This window comes from Notolepis coatsorum (assembly GCF_963971535.1).
Source record: "Notolepis coatsorum genome assembly, chromosome: 4".
In the NCBI taxonomy this organism is placed as follows: domain Eukaryota; kingdom Metazoa; phylum Chordata; class Actinopteri; order Aulopiformes; family Paralepididae; genus Notolepis; species Notolepis coatsorum.
In genome coordinates this window covers 158209128-158222545 of record NC_140168.1, presented here as the reverse complement: position 1 = coordinate 158222545, position 13418 = coordinate 158209128, and the positions used below count along the sequence as shown (strand labels likewise).

The 13418-nt window shown below is 50.2% G+C and overlaps 1 protein-coding gene across 1 annotated transcript in view; it reads left to right on the top strand.

Annotated features, from left to right (window-relative positions):
• cdh7a (cadherin 7a) overlaps window positions 1-13418 on the top strand; it is a gene marked incomplete at both ends in the record, with an annotated part of 728354 nt that overhangs the window by 423489 nt on the left and 291447 nt on the right. The window lies entirely within an intron of this gene.

The window sequence follows — 13418 nt, the reverse complement described above, 5'->3', positions numbered from 1 at the left end:
CAATACATTTGAATCTGATCTAATTTTGATCCGTCGCAAAGCTCTTCAGCGCTACCTGTTGAATACGGGGAACCATGTTTTGCACATGGCTCTCGTATTATAATGAGCTGTATGCAAATTAATTGAGTGTGAACGCGCATTTCAGTTTAGAATGAGTGGGATTCATCATTCAACACACCTGGATAAGAATGGATTTTGGACTTTAAGAATGGCTTGATGAAGCAGGCTTTTCTTATTTTTCTCTTATTAACAGACAGGTAAGAAAGAATAATAAGAAAAATAATAAGAGAGTATTGGTGAATGATGCCCATTCTTTTCTTTACCTCTAAGGATGTGATTATAATACACACAGGCTTTGGACACAGTGGCGTCATTTCAGTAAAAGGCAAGGTTCAAGTTTCAAGTTTCAAGTTCAAGTTTTTTTAATAGTTGTCATACAGAGGTACAGAATACTTTTGTACAAAATGCTTCTTACTGTTGCGCTCCAGAGACTGTGCATGACAAGATAAGTATGAAATAAAAACATAGTAAAGATTAGAAGTAAAAAAAGAGGTCACAGTGTTCAGTTTAGACATATGTACAATGTTCGTAGACGTAGTTACCATACAATATACAATACTGTGCAGTGTACTAATATACAATACTATATAGTGCAAGGCATAAATGGACGAGGTGCAGTTTAGGTACAATTCACAGTAGGTGTACGAGTTGTAGTGCAAATCCTTTATCAATAAATATAAAGTGTAAGTGTGTTTGTGTGATCTAAAGTGTGGAGAGTGGGTGCTGCAGTGTGTTGTTTGTTTGAGTGAGTGTGTGCGTGTGGGTGTGTGTGCTGTGTGCATTTGATGGTTGTTGCATAGTGATTATTGTTCGTTTAGCGATTTTTGTTCGTTTAGCAGCCTGATGGCCTGGGGATAGAAGCTCCTTCTGAGTCTTTCTGTGCTCGCCTTAAGACTTCGGTATCGCTTGCCTGACGGCAGCAGTTCAAAGAGGCAGTTGTTCGGGTGGCTCGAGTCCTTAATAATTCTCTTAGCCTTCCCCTTGCACCGCTTGTTGTAAATGTTCTGGAGGGTGGGAAGCCCCCCTTCAATTGTGCGTTCGGCTGAACGTGTCACTCTTTGTAGTCTGCTACGGTCTTGTGCAGTCCTATTCCCAAACCAGGAGGTGATGTTGCCGGTCAGGATGCTCTCTATTGTACATGAGTAGAAGTTCCTAAGGATCTTCTGACTGACTTGGAACTTCCTTAGGCGCCTGAGGAAGTAGAGGCGTTGTCGTGCCTTCTTCACAACACTGTCAATGTGTGTGGTCCATGTCAAGTCCTCGGATATGTGGGCTCCGAGGTACTTGAAACTGTTCACTCTCTCAACCGGTGCCCCGTCGATGCTGAGGGGGCTGTAGTCCTTGACCCCCGACCTCCTGAAGTCCACAATCATCTCTTTTGTTTTGCTGACGTTCAGGGAGAGGCAGTTCTCCTGGCACCACTGTGACAGGTTCTCTACCTCTTCCAGGTAGGCCCTTTCGTCGTTGGCAGAGATCAGGCCCACCACTACTGTGTCATCAGCAAATTTGATGATGGTGTTGTTGTTCCGCTGTGCTACGCAGTCATGTGTGTACAGGGAGTAGAGGAGGGGGCTCAGAACACAGCCCTGGGGGGCCCCTATGTTGAGCGTGATGGATGAGGAGGTGCAGTTGCCTCAGGTGCAGTTGCCTCTTACCACCTGGGGTCTGCCCGTCAGGAAGTCCAAGACCCACTGGCACAGGTCATAGTTCAAGCCCAGGTCCCTGAGCTTGGCTATGAGTTTGGAGGGGACTATGGTATTGAATGCTGAGCTGTAGTCGATGAACAGCATTCTCACATAGTTCCCCTGCCTCTTGTCCAGATGTGATGCTGCTGTGTGCAGCACATGGGCTATGGCGTCCTCCGTGGACCTGTTGGGGCGATATGCAAATTGCAGAGGGTCCAGGTTGATGGGGAGGGAGGAACAGATGTAGCCCTTCACTAGCTTCTCAAAGCACTTCATGGCTATGGAGGTGAGGGCTACAGGGCGGTAGTCGTTGAGGCAAGCGGGCGTAGATTTTTTGGGTACAGGGATGATGGTGGACTTCTTCAGACAGGTGGGGATGACAGCCTGTTCCAAGGACAGGTTGAAGATGTCAGTGAATACCGGGGCCAGTTGGTCGGCACAGACTTTTAGGACGCGGCCGGGGATGCCGTCCGGTCCTGCTGCCTTCCTGATATCCACTTTTTTAAAGATCCGTCTCACCTCATGCTCTGTTACCCTGAACACTGAGTCTCCATCAGCAGACCCCCCCCCCCCCCATTGCCGTGGTTTGTAGGCTGGTGTTGTTATTTACAGCCTCAAACCTCGCATAGAAGGAGTTGAGATCATTTGCTAAGGAGATGTCACTGTTCAGTTTGAGGGGGGTTCCTTTGTAGTCTGTCATTGTTCTGAGGCCCTGCCACATGCCTCTAGAGTCAGCCTGTTCAAACTGAAGTTCAACTTTATCCCTGTAACGCCGTTTTGCCTCTATTACTGCTCTCCTGACGTTGTATCTTGCCATCTTGTGTTCTTCCATGTTGCCTGTCACCAGCCCGGTGTTGTATGCTGATGTGCGCACTTTCAGAGCCTCACGGACGGATTTGTATGGCGAGAAGGGGGGGTGGGTGGGCGAAGGGGGGGTTTCCCCCCCTTGGTGGATTTTTTTTGTCAAATCAGTTGTGCAATAGTCACTTTTGGTGAGTTGTTTCTATACAATTCAGTTATATGACATTTAGGTATGACACAGGACTACACAAGCATTTTTTGTATAGAAATGTGTCAACAGACTAAAGCAGGGAACCACAATATTTTGCATACGAATTATGCAGAATGTAATATCATAACTGTCTATTACTTTTCTTGCAATTGAGCCAATTTTCCTTAGGTACGGTTTTGAGGTGTGTGTTCAACAGAATGTAGTATCAAAAACAGATTCACAAAAAGTATGGGTTACTGAATGCTGAACTGCACTATTATAATCACTAAGCCAGACCTTACCTGTGTCCCTGTATCACTTGTCTCTGCTGCCCTTTGATTAAAAAACGTCCCTATGTCCATTTTCCTTTTTTTTGGGCATATTTCAGTTAGTCACAGTAAAAGTCACCTAGTAAAAGTGAGATAATTGACAATATCAAAACATGCTAGGGCTGTACCGAATAGTTCGAAGCTTCGTTCATAATGTTGACATTCAAATTTTAAATCAACATACAAAATTGTAAAAAAAATAAAAATAAAAATATATATATATATATTTTTTTTTTACATTTTTATTTGCCAAGGTATGGCGAGTGCCATACCTTGCCATACCAAAATGACGCCCCTGTTTGGACAGCTTTACACACAGGGATTTTCAAAATGAGAATTTGGGGTATAGGCCAGGGTGCAGAGTGAAGTTCCTTAATAAAAATCTATAAATACTATGGGGTTATCATAGTTGTTCATCTCAAGCTGAGTCCTCCATGGTTGGCAAGAAGCCAGCGTATGACTGCAAAGTTGTCAGTTAAAATCCCCGGGAAAGAGGTGTAGGAAGGAAGTGAGTTAGACGAGCCTCATGGCCGGGAAACACACAGGACACCGAAGCACCGTGAAGCAGGAGCCTGTTCACACCAGAAGAGCAGCGGCCCCGCTGTTCACACCAGAAGAGCAGGAGCCTGGCTGTTCACACCAGAAGAGCAGGAGCCCGGCTGTTCACACCAGAAGAGCAGGAGCCTGGCTGTTCACACCAGAAGAGCAGCAGCCTGGCTGTTCACACCAGAAGAGCAGGAGCCTGGCTGTTCACACCAGAAAAGCAGGAGCCTGGCTGTTCACACCAGAATAGCAGGAGCCTGACTGTTTACACCAGAAGAGCAGGAGCCCGGCTGTTCACACCAGAAGAGCAGGAGCCTGGCTGTTCCCACCAGAAGCCATTTCTCCACACCAGTCAACGGGTCGTTAGCCGGTAACGTCCTATGGACAATTGGGATTGTATGGAGGGGACGGGAGTTATTGTTTGACGCCCCACGAAGACAGAGGCTTTGTCTTCCTGAGAGCTCCAATTCCGAGTCGGGGTTCAAGTCCCCGCCTCTGAGGAGGGATGCCCACTGCCATCCGCATTGGACGTTGGCCCCCGCCTATCAAGAAGATAGTGGGCTGGCCTCCCGGCACGAGGGATGCGAGCTTGCATGCTTATTTATCCCTGAGCTTAAGGCGGCAGCGGCCTGCATAAACGGGGCTCCGCTGCAGACGCCACTGTATCTCTGGCAGGCGTTGTCAGCCTTTTTTCTTTGGGCTAAAGGAGAGGCAGTCGGCTATCTGGAGTGACCAGGCCTGCATCACTATTCCCCTCCTTTACGCAGCTTCAGTTGCTGGCCGTTAGCCGGTAGCTAACGGTGGGCCTGTAAGGGCTAGCTGTTAGCTTTATTGCTAACCGTCAGCCTGGAGTTAGCCATTAGCTTGTTGCTAACCATTAGCGATAGCCGTGGGGAGGTAGCGGGCCCTGGACATTCTGATTCGGCGTCATCTCTGGCAGAGGATGTCGTCAGCCTGCACCACGGCCGGCCGCAGGATGTGGGCAAAACGCCGGAGCAGGACTCCAGCCGTCGCCATTACTGGCCCCGCCAGCAAGAGGCCTCGTCAACGAGGTGGACCAGCCATTGTTGCGGCCAATAATCCTGCGCCCGGGGGTCAGGTAGGACACGTTACCGCTTATGCCCCACTCTCCCTCCCCCCCCCAAATGTTTTTGGTTGATAACACAAAGGGTCCCTCCTAGGGGGGAATGTTTTTGTTTTTGATCCACTTTTTTCTTTTCTTTTCTTTTTTTATCCCAATTCCATTGTGCCAATTCTTCCCTCCCCTGTCTTGAACGTTGCTCGCATATGCCCCCCACTCGCCGGTTGTAGGGAGGATAGAAGCCGTGCATCACGTGTCCCCTCCGGTACACGAGGAGGCAGCCTGTCACCTCTTTTCACCTGCCAGCGCGGCCTCTCATTGGCGAGGTGTAACATGTGGGAGGCTCACACTACCCCCGCCATTTCCTGTCTCTGCTGTGCAGGCGTCCCCAACCGACCTGTAGGACTCGCTGTCCACAACATCCAGATTACCACCCATCGACTTCCAACCTCGAACCCGGTGTCTCTTGCGTTGGTGACGAGCGCAATGTCCACTGCGCCACCCAGCCGCCAGGGGAATGTTTCTGTTTACTTCACTGTATGTGCTATATAAACACACAGCTACAAATGCTGGGGGCGCCTTCTTGCTTGGGAGTTTGTGCAGATTTCTCTGAAATATGCTTGGTTGCTGTTGTGTATAACTTGCAAGGCCTGTGTTCTAGCACTTAGCCAGGGGCTTATGTCCTTTCTCTCTACCTAAGCCAGTGTTTTTTCTTACGTGGTAAGAGTGAACTTGACGGCTTCATTGTATGATGAGGGTTGTGTGTGTTTCACGTTTTTAGGTTAAAACGTAGCATTTGAGTCCACAACTCGTGTGCTATTGTTAGCTTACAGAGTTGTACATGTAGCATGTGAACCAAGGACTTTTTTGAGTCCCTCTCTTCAGTCTGTTATTTTTTCTTTGCTTAAGGGTAAAGGTAAAAAATAGCAGGTGGCAAGTTTTTTTGCACATAAGCCAGAGCCGTGGATAAAATTGGCTGAGGTTGGCGTGCATGATGTAAAGCTTTTACTCTACAGGTAAGTATGTGCTTTCATGTAGCGCGCTATGCAAAACGGCTCTGCTTTTTTATGGCGTCGGATCAGGGGTGAGGTGTTGAGGGGGGTGGACAGAATAAACCTCCCCCCGGATATAGTTATATCCTTTACGAAACTGATTGGCCGAGAGGTTGTGCCGTTCTACCTATCAGTCTCCCTGACGAGGGTGTTCTCTCTCTCGTCACAGGGAGGGGGGGATTTCCCTGTCTCCCACACCAAATTAGGATAGGTGGGACACGGGATTCCCCCGGCCATTTGAAGACGTCACAGGCGCGTTTTCTTATTGGCCAAGAGACATGTCCGTGAGTTACAGGGCCTGTGCTACAGACCGCTGTCATTGTAAAGGATAGGTGATGCAATGCAGTCGAGACTATTGGTTCTTCTGCTCTGCTCCCTACCAGTAGTGTATATTGGGCCGTTTTGAGTTTTCAGAGCCTCCTCAGAGTTTCAGAGCCTCCTCAGAGAGTTTTAGAGACTCCTCCTCAGGGAGTTTCAGAGCCTCCTCAGAGAGTTTCAGAGCCTCCTCCTCAGAGAGTTTCAGAGCCTCCTCCTCAGGGAGTTTCAGAGCCTCCTCAGAGAGTTTCAGAGCCTCCCCCTCAGAGAGTTTCAGAGCCTCCCTCTCAGTGAGAGAGCCTCCTCAGAGGAGCCTTCTCCTCAGAGAGTCTTAGTCTATTTAGTCCAATTGTTACATGAACCTTTTTCAATTGTTTTACTCACGTTGAGGTCTCTCTGGGAAAACCGCTGTCTTCCCCTCTTACATAAAGAGCAGAATTGACACGGTTGTTATTCCCAGGCTCGTCGTATAAGAACCTGTGTCTGTGTCTCTAGTGCCGGCTTCCTGCTGCTCGTCCCAGACAGCGAGGGGAAACATTGTGGGGCTCTTTCTTGTTAGAAATTCGTCGTCACTGTTCTCGGGTTCTTTACGAGCAATCAGCGTTTGGTCTTACGAGACCGATCAGCGCTGGCCCAGGGTGTTTTTCAATGATTGAATCCGCTTTTTGGGACCGGCACGCCTTGGTTGCCCAACATCATAAAAACTTTATGCGGCCGGCTGGGAAGGAGATTTTTGTCTCTACCGAGTGCCAGTGCACTAGGTTAGACTCGAGGACTCACGTACATCTCCGGGGGGAGATGATGGAGTAGATCAAACATTGGCAGGGGGGTTTCACGCCTGTTAGGTGGGCCACCGGGAGCGGTGCGTTCGCGTACTGACCGTCTTGGTGGCGCCCTCTGTGATGTTTTGGATCGACACACGTACCTACCCCCCTCTTAGGACTGGGGGCGGCGGCGTGACAAGGGCACGGGACTTGTCCTGGTCGCACCGGACCGGATCAGTTTAACCCGTTGTCCGCCGGGGCACAGACAAGTTGTGGTACCCCGAAGGACCCTGAGCTTTTCCGGGGGGAAAATGCCTGGGCGAGCCGGACGTCACAGGGGTTGATGTCATGAATGTGTGTGTCATATACATTTACATTTTACATTTAGTCATTTAGCTGACGCTTTTATCCAAAGCGACTTACAAGTTCTGTGCGACAAGACAGCAAGAAGGGTATAACTCTATCAGCTGAGTAACAATGTTCATCAAAGTGTTGCGTGTTACAGTGTAGGTTAGTTTATTAGGACAAGTGCATGACATTAAGGTTAGTCGGGGTTAGATTTTTTTTTTTTTTTTTTTTTTTTATCATTTCAGATAATGGTTGAAGAAGTGAGTCTTTAGTCGACGGCGAAAGATTGGACGGGATTCGGCTGTCCTAACTGGGATGGGTAGTTCATTCCACCATTGTGGGGCAAGGACTGAGAATAGGCGGCTTCTCTTTGATGACCCTCCGGGAGCTTGGATAGGAGTAGATCTGAGGCGGCCAGAAGATGCAGAGCGTAGGGGTCTTGAGGGTGTGTAGTTAGAGACCATTGACCGGAGGTAGGCGGGAGCGGTTCCCTTTGCCGCACGGTATGCTAGGTCGAGGGCCTTGAAGCGGATACGTGCAGCAATGGGGAGCCAGTGCAGGTCCCTAAGAAGTGGGGTGACATGGGCCGACTTCAGTAGGTTTGAGATCAGGCGGGCCGCTGCATTTTGAATGAGTTGAAGAGGCTTGGTGGCAGTGGCTGGGAGGCCAGCTAGCAGTGCGTTGCAGTAGTCGAGGCGGGAGATGACTGTTGATTGGACGAGGAGTTGGGTGGCTTCTTTTGTCAGGAAGGGGCGTATCCTTCTGACGTTGCTCAGGAGGAATCTGCAGGTTCTGGTTGTCGCTGCGATGTGAGCAGAGAAGTTCAACTGGTCATCGAGGACAACACCAAGGTTCTTGGCGGTCGGCGATGCGGTCACAGCTGCATTCTCGACTGTGATGGAGAGGTCGGTCAGGGGGGAGGATTTGGCCGGCAGGTGGAGCAATTCTGTTTTGCTTAGGTTCAGTTTGAGGTGGTTGGTCGTCATCCAGGCGGAGATGTCGGACAGACAGGCCGAGATCCGCTCAGAGACGTGGATATCTGAGGGAGGGAAGGAGAGGAAGAGTTGAGTATCATCGGCATAACAATGATATGAGAAGCCATGAGACGTGATAATGTTACCCAGTGATGTAGTGTAGAGGGAGAAGAGAAGGGGTCCTAGGACCGAGCCCTGGGGGACACCCGTCCGGAGGGGGCGGGTGGCCGACAGAGTCCCTCTCCATGACACTTGGTAGGAGCGGTCATTGAGGTATGATGTCAGCCATGTCAGCGCAGATCCAGCCACTCCCATTCCTGCGAGGGCCGCGAGGAGGATCTGATGGTTGACTGTGTCGAAGGCTGCAGATAGATCTAGGAGAATCAGGACAGAGGAGAGGCCTTTCGCTTTTGCTAAGTGAAGTGCCTCTGTGACCGCAATGAGGGCCGTTTCTGTGGAGTGGCCAGTCCGGAAGCCAGACTGATTGGGGTCTAGGAGGTCATTCTGTAAGAGATAAGCAGTAAGTTGGTTGGATACAGCACGTTCAAGTGTTTTAGAAAGGAAGGAGAGAAGAGAGACAGGGCGATAGTTGGCTATGACGGTGGGGTTCTGGGTTGGTTTTTTTATGAGGGGCGTGACTCTGGCTTGTTTTAGGGAGGTGGGGACCACCCCCGAGTTGAGTGAGGAGTTGATGGTTGCAGTTAGGAATGGAAGGATGTCCGGTGCTATGGTCTGGAGGAGTGGGGAGGGTAGCTGGTCCAGCTGGCATGTAGTCGGACGGTTCGACGTTACCAGTGTCAGGGTCTCGGCTTCTGTAATGGGAGAGAAAGATGACAGAGTGAAGGATGAGGTTCTCGATTCAGCGTTTGGAATGGGTGGGGGTTGGGAGAAGGAGCTGCGGATGTTCTCCACTTTTTCCTCAAAGAAGATCGCAAAGTCTTCGGCAGAAAAAGATGAGGGAGGAGGAGGTGGGGGGGGAGTGAGGAGGGAGGACATGGTAGCATGCAGTTTGCGAAGATTCTTGGCAGAGGCCTCGATCCTATGGTGAAAGAAAGAAGCTTTGGCATTAGTAATGGTTTTGGAGAATGTTAACAAGAGGTTGTGATATGTGTCGATGTCAGCAGTGAGGCCTGACTTTCTATACTTCCTCTCAGCCGCTCTCAGGACCTGTCTTTGTTCTCTCACTGCATCCGTCAGCCATGGACTGGGTGGGGAATGGCGGGCAGGTTTCTCAACGAGGGGACAGAGCTTGTCGAAGGAGGTTGCAAGGGCTGAGAGGAGGGTGGAGGTTGCCATCTCTGTGGGGAGAGCAGAGAAGGTGTCACTCAAAGGTAGAGAGGATATTATGTCAGAGGAGAGGGTGGAGGGGGATAGGGAGGGCAGGTTGCGTCTGAGTAAGACGGTTTGAGTTGGGGTGAAGACTTTTCGGTTAAGCATGAGAGTTAGTGAGAAGGATATGAAGGAATGGTCAGATACATGTAGGGGAGTTACCGTGGTGTTAATGATGCTGGAGTTACAGGAAAATATGAGATCCAAGGAGTTGCCTGCTTTGTGGGTGGGAGGCATGGCAGTGGGAGTCAGGTCAAATTGTTGTAGGAGGGAGACCACTGGGACCGACTGAGATGAGTCAGGCAGGTTGAAGTCGCCCAATAGAAGGAGCGGGGTACCATCTTCCGGTAAGGAGCTTAGAAGCATGTCCAGCTCATCATATAGATGCCACTACGAGTTGCCCTTAACAGTGGCGTGCATTGGTCCATACTATGTTGTACCTTTTTGCACAATGTTAGGTGGATTGGTCCTTCTCCATTAATTTTACCCCTCCCTCCTTGCTAAACCTGGGATGGGAGGGGGCTGTCAGGGAGGCTGCTTCTGTTGGTAGCAGAGTCGACTCTCTGGTTGAGCCCGGGTCTGACCCTGGCTGCCCGAGAGTATGCCCCGCATGTTTCGTGACAGCTGTCAAACTCTTTCTCTGAACCTCGACCCTGCGGGATTAATAAATTGGCAGGGTCAGGGTTCGTGGTGGAATCTGTTCGCTGGCGGGGTTGGCTAACTCCGACTCCGCGAGGTTCGTCGCCCCATGAGATTGTGACATGGTGCACGGCATACTGAACACCCTTTCCGCCGGGATACTGTTTTTACAGTAAGCCCCTTAGGCGTCTATCTAGTCCGCAGTGCTCCGGGTGCAGGTCGAGTTCTGCTCTTAAGACCTGTCGACCTGGATTGAGGGATCAACCTCCTTGGAGGGTTGTCTCCCCGGTGCGCCAGCTGGCCCCACAACATTGTGGGGGGGGAGCCTGCTTGAAGCGCTTCGGAGCGGCGTGCCAGGGGGAGGGCCTTCACCTATTTTAGGCCCTGTCCGATACGCTGGCGATGTGGGGGGTGGTGTCACCAGTGACCGTCTGGTAGGGTCTCGATGCTGCGGCCTCGTTGACCTCGCCAGGCCCCTTTTTCAGGGGGTCCTGGCCCCCGGGATGTGGCCTGGGGCTGATGCCTCTTCTGCGTCCCGCTGCTACGGCCTTGTCACTGTGTTGGGGCTTTTTGACCCCGACCCGCGATGTTGGGGGCTGTGACGGGTTTTTTTTGCTTCACGTCCGTTCCCTGGTGGCGTGCGGGATGCGCGTCCGAGTAGTCGCTGGCCCTTCTATACAATGGTAAGTTCCATGGTCTGCTCACCCTGTGCGTTTGAGGTACTGTTCCCTCTTCGCACAGTTTTGGTCCGGTCTCCCTCCCGCTCCTCACGAGGGGGGGCGGGGGGGTCCGGATCCTCCCCGGTATTCTGATGGTTGTAGGGGACCTCAGCGGGTACATCTGTCGGGCTTTCCGCTCTGCTCCACTCTTGTGTTCCAATAGAGCAGAGCGCCAAGCTATACGAAATATAACGAAGGTTATCCTATAAGCCTAGTTATATGAGTATAGCGAGCGCTCTGCTCTGACTCACTGAGGACCCCACGTGTCTTCCGTTTCGGCGGTGAAAGACTGGGGAAGGAGCTGGTAGTATGGCCATGGCCCGCTTATGTGTGAGCGGATGTGGGCGTGGCCAGGCAGGTAAGGAGCGTGCATGTGGTTGAAAGTTTTCATGATAGCATATGATTAAAGGGACAGTTCCAATAGAGCAGAGCGCTGACTATACTCATATAACTAGGGTTATAGGATAACCTTCGTTATACTGGCTAGCTCCCAGGTGTGCACTGGGTGTGTTTAACTAGGGGTGTTTTCACACCTGTAGTTAGTTTGCTTTGTTCCGATTCAGGGACTATTATGATACAATTGTTGCACTTGATTCATAGTTCGTTTGTGTTCACACGGCTGTGTTCACACGGACCAAAACAAAACGCACGCGCGAGCAAACTATCACTCATTTTGGGGTGTGCCCCCCCCCCAACCCTGAATCTCCGCGTTACATTGTCGGGGAGGAGAGAGCGGGGGAGCAAATGAATGAATGTGGATGAGAGCCGTGATGTAAGTGGTTGCAGATACGGCTGTGGGGGTGCTAGAGACATGATCGAATAGTCTTTTATGCGCCTCAATCTCCTGAACACGTCGCGAGCCATTCCTAATCGATCAGAACTAAATCGGCAGCGAAAAAGCCCATTTTAAAGCACCTATTATTACCCATGCACATGCGCAGATTGCCCACAGAGTCTGGAGACGCGAGATGACGCACGAATGAATGTGGACTGTTCCATCAGAGGGGGGAGCTTCGGTGGCCAGTGTCCTTTCAGCCGACCAGGATAATGAAACAATGATCCCACTAAATGGCCAGAAACGTCTTATGGCGACATCTACAATTACCTCATTGAGTCTCCAGGTAGACTAATGTTTATATTTAAGTGCAGCGGTCTGTAGCCACTCACATTACCACCGAAGCTCCCCGATGGAACAGTCCACATTCATTCTCTCGGTGAGAGAGAGAGAGAGAGAGAGAGAGAGTGTGTCCCGCACGGTGCTGCTGCTGTCACTACAGAGACCCCGGCTCCTCTCTCCTGCGCGCGGCTGACTGATATCAACGACGCAGTGTACCTCATCGCTGCTCCACGTTGACCCACGACGTATTATTATTATTATTAATTGTGTCGGTTTGTTAAATCGATTGCATTCTCACAGCGTACGAGTCCGCTTCGGGTTCGGTTGGAACTGCGCCGAGACCACCCTCTCCAGGTTGTCTTGGTCCGCTTGTTTTGTTCCGCAACAGAATGTAATTGCTGTGTTCACATATGCCCAACTGAACCGAAATAAGGGGGAAACGCTCCAGGTTCCGGAATAACAGCTCCAAACGAGCTAGGTGTGAAAACGCCCTAGGACTGTGGTTATACTGGCTAGCTCCCAGGTGGGCACTCCTATAACCCACCTCACCCCTGCCCACTTTGACAACCTAGGATGGCTTAGAGTAGACGACAGAGTACAGCAACTTGCAATGGGCCGGGTCTACAAGATACACTACACGACCAAGGTACCCATGTACATGTCAAAATACTTCCCAAAGGTCAGTGAATACCACGATCACAACACCAGAGGGAGCTCCACAAATCATGTTAAACCCAGATTCGGCTCAAACAAGGGACTAAACACGTTTCGCAATTATGCCACATCAATGTGGAACGCCCTACCCAAAGCTGTAAAGGAATGTGAATCACTACCCACTTTCAAAAACACTCTCACAGAACACCTACGGGAGACTGCAATTCGAAACTGGCCCCTACAAATGTCCTAACCCAGTTGTACAGTAAATGACCAAGTATGGCTTTGTCAGTATTCCAATGTACAGTGTACAGTGTGTGTGTCCCCTACCCACCCCCCCCCCCCACACCTCCAATGTACAGCCCCACCCACCCACCCAACCCCACCCCACCCCACCCCCCTGTAATGTACTGTACCCATTCTGCAATCTGTTAATAAACTTTTCAATCAATCAATCAAAACTGTGTGTTTAACTCTCCCTCCCCCCACAAATACTCCCCCAGATTTGAGCTGTAATAAAACCGTTTGCATGGTTGAGAGTGGAGAGATAAGAACCCTGGTCCATCCTTTACTGAGCAAAAATGTTGCTTAATATTTATATAGATATCGAGTCATTCAAGGACACCATACATCAGTCTAGTCAGCAGGATGCAACAGCAGTCTTGGTCAATACGTGTTTATAATGATAATTGATCAGTGGTGGGCTACACAGAAGAAGCACACAGTTCCTTTACTTAAAGGTATCCAATGGAGTTCAGTTCGCTATTGTTTATATTCACATTTTCACACACAAATAGACAATAGAGTGTTTCTTTAAA